This window comes from Spea bombifrons, chromosome 11 (genome assembly GCF_027358695.1).
Source record: "Spea bombifrons isolate aSpeBom1 chromosome 11, aSpeBom1.2.pri, whole genome shotgun sequence".
In the NCBI taxonomy this organism is placed as follows: domain Eukaryota; kingdom Metazoa; phylum Chordata; class Amphibia; order Anura; family Pelobatidae; genus Spea; species Spea bombifrons.
In genome coordinates, this window is record NC_071097.1 from 12,879,562 (window position 1) to 12,886,151 (window position 6,590).

Here is a 6,590-nt window from a genome sequence, read left to right on the forward strand (position 1 = left end):
GGCTGTACATGGCGGCAAATTAATTTTCAGCAGTTTGTTTTCCAGCGTTCCGCTGATGTCGGTGGGCGGTCCTGCTGACGTGGGGAAACACCCCCCATGTAAAGTAAAAAAATTGGCAGGGAGCGGGGCGTGTCAAGGCCCCGCTCCCACGACCCGGAGGATTATTGTTATGCTTTTGTTCTCCCCTCATGTGTTACCCTGTCCATGTGCGACATGTCCTGCCCACGGACTTTAACCCCTCATAGCCCGGACACCATCGTCCCGACCACAGCACTATTGTATGGAGATATCCCACGTGTGGTGGGGGTACAGACCAGGGGTGGTTCGGAGAAGAAGCCTCCTGCAGATTCCCGGCCACTGGGGCTGCCAGGAGAGCGGAGATCAGCCGGCACGATTATCGCACGCATGCTGGCTATCTCGCGGTCGGTCCCAGGGAAACTTTGAACGGCTGCCGCTCGGGATCAGGATATCCTCAAAACCCCGAGCTATCCATCGGTACCCCGGGATCGCCGCCGCTCGTTCAGGATCACCCTGTAAACAACGGTTTAAAGCTGTATGGACATTGCAGGGCTCGGTGGCCTAAGTGTGGCGCCGGACTGTCTGGGCTTGGCGGGAAGATATGGACACGATTTATGGTTTGTTTCTCACCTAACCGGTATCTAAGTATATATATGTGTTTCCCAAATTGTTTTACCTCACTACGATTCCTGTCTTGTTATTAAGGTAAGCCTCGGTGCTGCCCTTATCAGTGCGGTAGAGCGCTGTATTCCTATACTTCCGTATACTACAGTGCCGCCGAGGTTCCTCTGCTATGATCACTTATTGTCCTTTTCAGGACAATAGCCCCACGGTGTATCTCAGCTTTGGCTAGCAACAGTGGTTAAGCGGCCCCTTCTCTGCAACGCTGGTTCTGTATGGCTGTGAAGGGGTTAATCGCTTGTGTCCCGTTGGCCATTGGAGGAAGCAATGTTCAGCAGGAGTACAGGTCGTTCCCGTCGCACTTGTTTAATCTGTTAATTTTGCACTTAAAATCAAAGAGTATGTGAAGGGAGTGATAATCAGATACTTGTTGACAATACTTGGCATTTGTGGTGCCTACTCATCCTTGTAAAATATGCAACAAGGGAATAGTGGACCAACTCTCTGCATATTGCATTAGCATTTAAAATATATGAGACAGCTTCTTGGTGTGGTTTCAAAAACTAAATATATGCTGACCTGCAGTATGTGTAATCTTTTTTTGAAGCAGACCGACTGCAGTTTCAGAAAAATATGCAAAAATGAAAACTAAATGTTCAGCAACAAAATATTCACAACTGTTAAAAAAAAAAACACTGTACACTTAGAAAAAATGTGTTTAATATAAACCCATAACTTTGCTTATGGAACGTTTTGTTAATTCTGCACATATAAATTATATAAACGTTTAACTGGAGTGAGTAGATCAACATTGTCTGTTTCTGTTTTGACTGTGAAAGAACCCTTATTCTTTTCTTAGACTTGTGATGTAGTCACTCGAAACGTATAACCGTATACTGGAGGTAAGGGAGCAAAAGAGAAAAGCGAGAGGGACTAATTTGAACCCTGAGCTGATAAACATCTGTAAAAGTTTGGTCACCTGCCACAATTTTATTTTTGTATGCTATTTTCCATATAGCCAGAATAGGATGCAGCCACATGTTGACTGCCTCATAACACAAATAAATACAATAGGCACACAGGCAATTAAAAGAAAAGTTGCTCTATTGTAAAAGCTTTAATGAAATCTGATAATGGTTGTCTGGGAAAACACCAGCAACCATTAAGAAAAATGCAAAGCAAAACCATCATGTGATGGGATGCCCTGTATCCCGACTGGGTACTCTCATCAAACTAGGCTTCCTCCTGCCAGGAGACCAGCGGTTACCCCCCTTCATCTCCAGACAGAACCAGAGAAGGGGGATGCCGCTACACCAGAGCTGCGTTAGCGGTGTGGCTAGCCGTAGCTATGCGTATTCAGCACATGTACTGTCCTGAAAAGGACCGTGAGTTATTACAGCAGCCTACCCCAAGCATCAGACAGCACCAGTGTTGACTCAGTTTATTTGGAACAAGCACAGCTATTTATACACAGAAACATAATTGGATCAGAGTATAATCCCATGACTTCCAGACAGCCCGGCACCTTCATACAATTCTATGGGAACCAATGCCCAATCGACAAAAAGTCACTATGTACCAATGGAGAGCCCAGGGTCTGAGGACGTTATATTCCAAAAAGCGTCTGGGTCTGACCTCAGGACTCTGAGCGACAGCTTCTAAAACATCCCCGGGAATATTCCACGCATAGCCGAGCCAGAGTTTCATAGCCACGGCTTGGTAAATCCTGGTAATAAAACCATTTTTCCCAAATGAGCTCCCTCTCCGTAACAACCTCCGAGTGTTGCCCACCATGAACACAGTATAACCCCAAAAGAGCGACATGGTGGACCAATGGATGTTTGTAGCGATTGTCCAAATAGCGATTGTCGGAGGGCATCTCCGCGGTTTCTAGCCACTGTATAGTTCCATGAATTTGCGGCTAGGTCCCAGTCAGGAGCATCGAGCATTTCCATGCATGTAGAGACCCCATAGCCAGCTAGTTCATGGGAGCCTGTTAGGGCAGACCAGACGGGGGTTCTTGTTCACAGGGTAAGTAAGACATAAGATGGGACTGAGCAGGCAGGTAAGGAGTCTCCCCATGAATCTATTAGTACCCCCCTCCCAAACTCAAACATACCTTCATGTGTCCTCAGCCTCAGGGGGTTGACACATCACACCACTTTCAAGAGAACAAGTCTGATGCTCTTTATTTATAAACAAAGGGCTGAGTTAGTCACATATTTTCACATCAGATCCTTGTTGTGTTCTATATACTGCTTATACATCAAGTCCTGAACCCCTCAGCATTTTAGTTACCGAATCTTAGCCATTTGGGTGCTCCTGCATCTATAGAAAAGCAGCAACTTGGAAATATTTATGTTTTATCATTAATCATTAAATCAATGAGCATTCCACCGGACCATCATTGGATTCCATAATTGGAGTTTATAGAAATCCTTGTTACCAGCCACACACAAAGTGTTAAAAATGTCTCTGTTTCAGGACCAGACTGGGGGAGAGATGTGGTCTTGGCACTTCAAGACCAAGGGCTTCTAATTGGCATATATGTGTCCGCTGACTGTATCCACGAATTCACAGGGTGCGCTTTTATAAAGCACAGCAATGCACATCCAGCCAGCGGCCACATACTCCAGCATCTGAGTTGCGCTGAAGCAGCAGGAAATGCAGGTTCGTGGCTCTCTTGGCCACAGGCCAGATGGCCAGTCTGGACCTGCTCTCTTATTTTTTGTACAAAACTGGCATTTGTGGATGTTCGTTTCACACACACATCAGAGATACAGCCATTTTGACCATTTTGATCAATTACAAGTTATACACAGTACTTTATTTAAGGCTCAAAGACAGACATTTGTTTTTTTCCTTTGAGTTGTTACCCTATTACCAGCTATATTTTACTACTGCAAACACTAAAAAGCATTATGTAAATAATTGCATTTCTAAGAGATTGCTAAAATGTTTTGACAACTTGTAATGATTGGTTTTTAAACTTCAGATATTTTTCATCTGAGTTTTAGGTGATTTATTGAATAATGCACAGTGTTTAAGAACATTTTCACAGATCACCACATGTCAGTTAATAATGAGATAAATAGATTTCCCATGGCTGTACTATTTTTATGCGTAAAAAGGTAGCAAAATTATATAATCCTGTTATACTAATTTAGCTTTTTTGGGATCTATTGAATGAGAAATGAAGGTGAGAAAACATTCTGGCATATCATTCGTAGAGGAATTAACATGGAAAATGTAATCTTCAAATTGACTAATTAATGTGTGCCACATTATTCACTGCAAATCCCAGATGTTAATGTTAGTAGGAAACACTGAACTCTATAAATGATCCTGGTCTAGGTTAGCTTTATCTGTTAGAGGACTATTTCCCTCTTAAAGCATTGCTTTTCTTTGGTTGTTAATTTCCCTTAAAGTGCAAGGAAAATATTAACATTCTCCCAAGATAATTGTAACAAAACTATTCTACGGTGGATGGCTTGACAGTAAAGATAATTAATATGATTTTTACATTTTGTGCCCCCATAATGTGCTTAAATCTGGTCTTTCCATGAAATATTTTCATCAGTTTGTCTAGAAAACAACAGAAGTTGGAAGTTCTGCATCTCACGGGAAAGATAACCAACAAAGTCCACCAACCAATAAAGTCCGCCAAAACTCAACATCAGTTGCGTAAAAAACAAATTTTACTTAACTCCTAAGAATCACAGCCATAATATAGGGTTTAATTTATAATGGTGTGAAGGCCAAGAACTACACCATTAAAAAAGTGGACCTCATGTAATATTGCATAGGATTTATTCAGCTTAGATTGTTTAGGTTCTAGCATGTTACCTATGCATTACCTATGTCTACATTTAATTATTGGTTGATTTATATTAATATACTTAAATAAAGTAAAATATATCGTATAAAGTATATAGTACCTCCTCAAGTGTCATAATGTGTCACAAAGTGAAGGTATCATATCTGCTATAAAAGTATTGTAAAGGTAATTCCATGCAAGTATGAATTTGGTCATCACATCTATCATAATAGATAAAATGTAGAGCCAAAAAAGAGCTTCTAATTGGCTTAATTAGAAGTAGGTATGCCAAATGAGGTGGAGTACAAGTTGAGCAGGTCCCTAGTTAGACCTAGGCCCAACTATCTCCTCCTATGTATCCTTCATGAAGAGTGTGAGAACCCAATGGTGCAAGAGGTGAGCTGGAAGATTGATACAAGCTTGCTCAATGTGACACCAGCCTGACCATCTCTACTCTACTTGCTATGGATTCTATTTTGTAAATGTCTATGTTAAATACAGACTGAATTTTAACTGGGATTGAATGCCAGTTGGCTTTAAAACAGAAGTTATGGACTTTTGATATCTTGTGATCTTTTTGTTTATACATCTTTTGATTTCATTTGAGCAATGCTGTTCATTTGACCATTCAGTTTTCATGTGAATGTATAATGGATCAACATAAACACTATAACTATAATAACTAGAATTTGCCTTGGATTATTTCCAAAAGGGCAAATGATGTGTATCATGCAAGTTCCGCTTCAGATGCTTCATTGGTACAATTTTCACATAAAGGTACTGCACACCTTAAAGAATGATACTAACAAAAGTGAATGAATCATAATAAGCATGGATTTTCACACTACCTAGAGATCAACCAGTATTTAACACATGCGCAAAATGCGCACAGAAATTACATCAATATCACTTATAATAATTATGGTATGTTACCATATATTAGTAAATCGAATTAGGCCATCCTTATTGAAGTCTGGTTGGCTGTTCAGTCACGGGTGTAATTAAGATTTTAGTGCTATCTCGTGTATACAGTCAATACAAAACCCCATAACTCTTAAGGTATTCACTAAATGACTCGAAGCTAAAATGCAGGGAGCACAAGATCCATTCTAAAATTACCACAAGCCAAAGGAACTCATTGTATTGATAAATGCAGCTGCGCAAAATGATGAGCAAAGGGATAGTTATCTTTAAATGGAAAATCAGGGGAAGGCAGTTAAAATGTTTTCAACTAGAGGCGAAGCAACATTCATATTTAATTTGCCTTTAGTTCTGTTGTTTGGGATGGAGTATTGAATTCTCCAATGAGTCATGAATTCTCCAATGACCCATTGAGAAGGGTGACCAAGATCTCTGCGTATTCTGGGTGTTGTCCTCTAATTTAGACTCCTGTCGCCAAATTATTGTTTGCCCTTTGAAATGTGTCCTGAACCAGTCCTAATAACAGTAAAACAGTATTTTGCTGTAACTGCTTTAAATGTTATAAAATATGTCTACTAAACTATCTTTCTATTAAACCAAACATTTATTTCACTGAATATCAACTTTTAATTAAAATGTTAGCAATATGTAATTAGAGAAACATTACATGTTTCAGCTTGGTTGTTTCCTGCTTTGATTATGTTAAATGATGTGGACACAGTATAATAAATAGCCAAACCACATCTACATATCAACCCATCATTACTTATATACTGTAAGTGAAAAAACGAGTGCGTCTTTATTTTGCTTAGAAAATCTGGTTAGTTTACACGTGAATAAATGGTTTTGTAAAATAAATCATTTTAGAGGAAAATCATACCCTGCTCATTAGCTACCAAAATATATAACTGTTTGGCATTGGAGTTGGTAGATGGGTTGCAGGGAAAGACCATGATCCTCTTAGGTCATCTTTAGAAGAAACTGGATGGTCAGCTTGCAACGACCGCTGAAAATCAGCACTGGCATTACTTTGATTCTCAGATGCCCATCCTGACCCATTGCATTGTCTACCGGTTACCAACTTGACAGGCTGTTCCCTGCTGGTTGACTGATTGATGTTCCTTTTGATGTGTGATTCTTCAAATCTTTACTATCCCTATAAATGGGGTAACTTAATTGCAAAACCATTGCTATCCACAAATAAGATAATGAC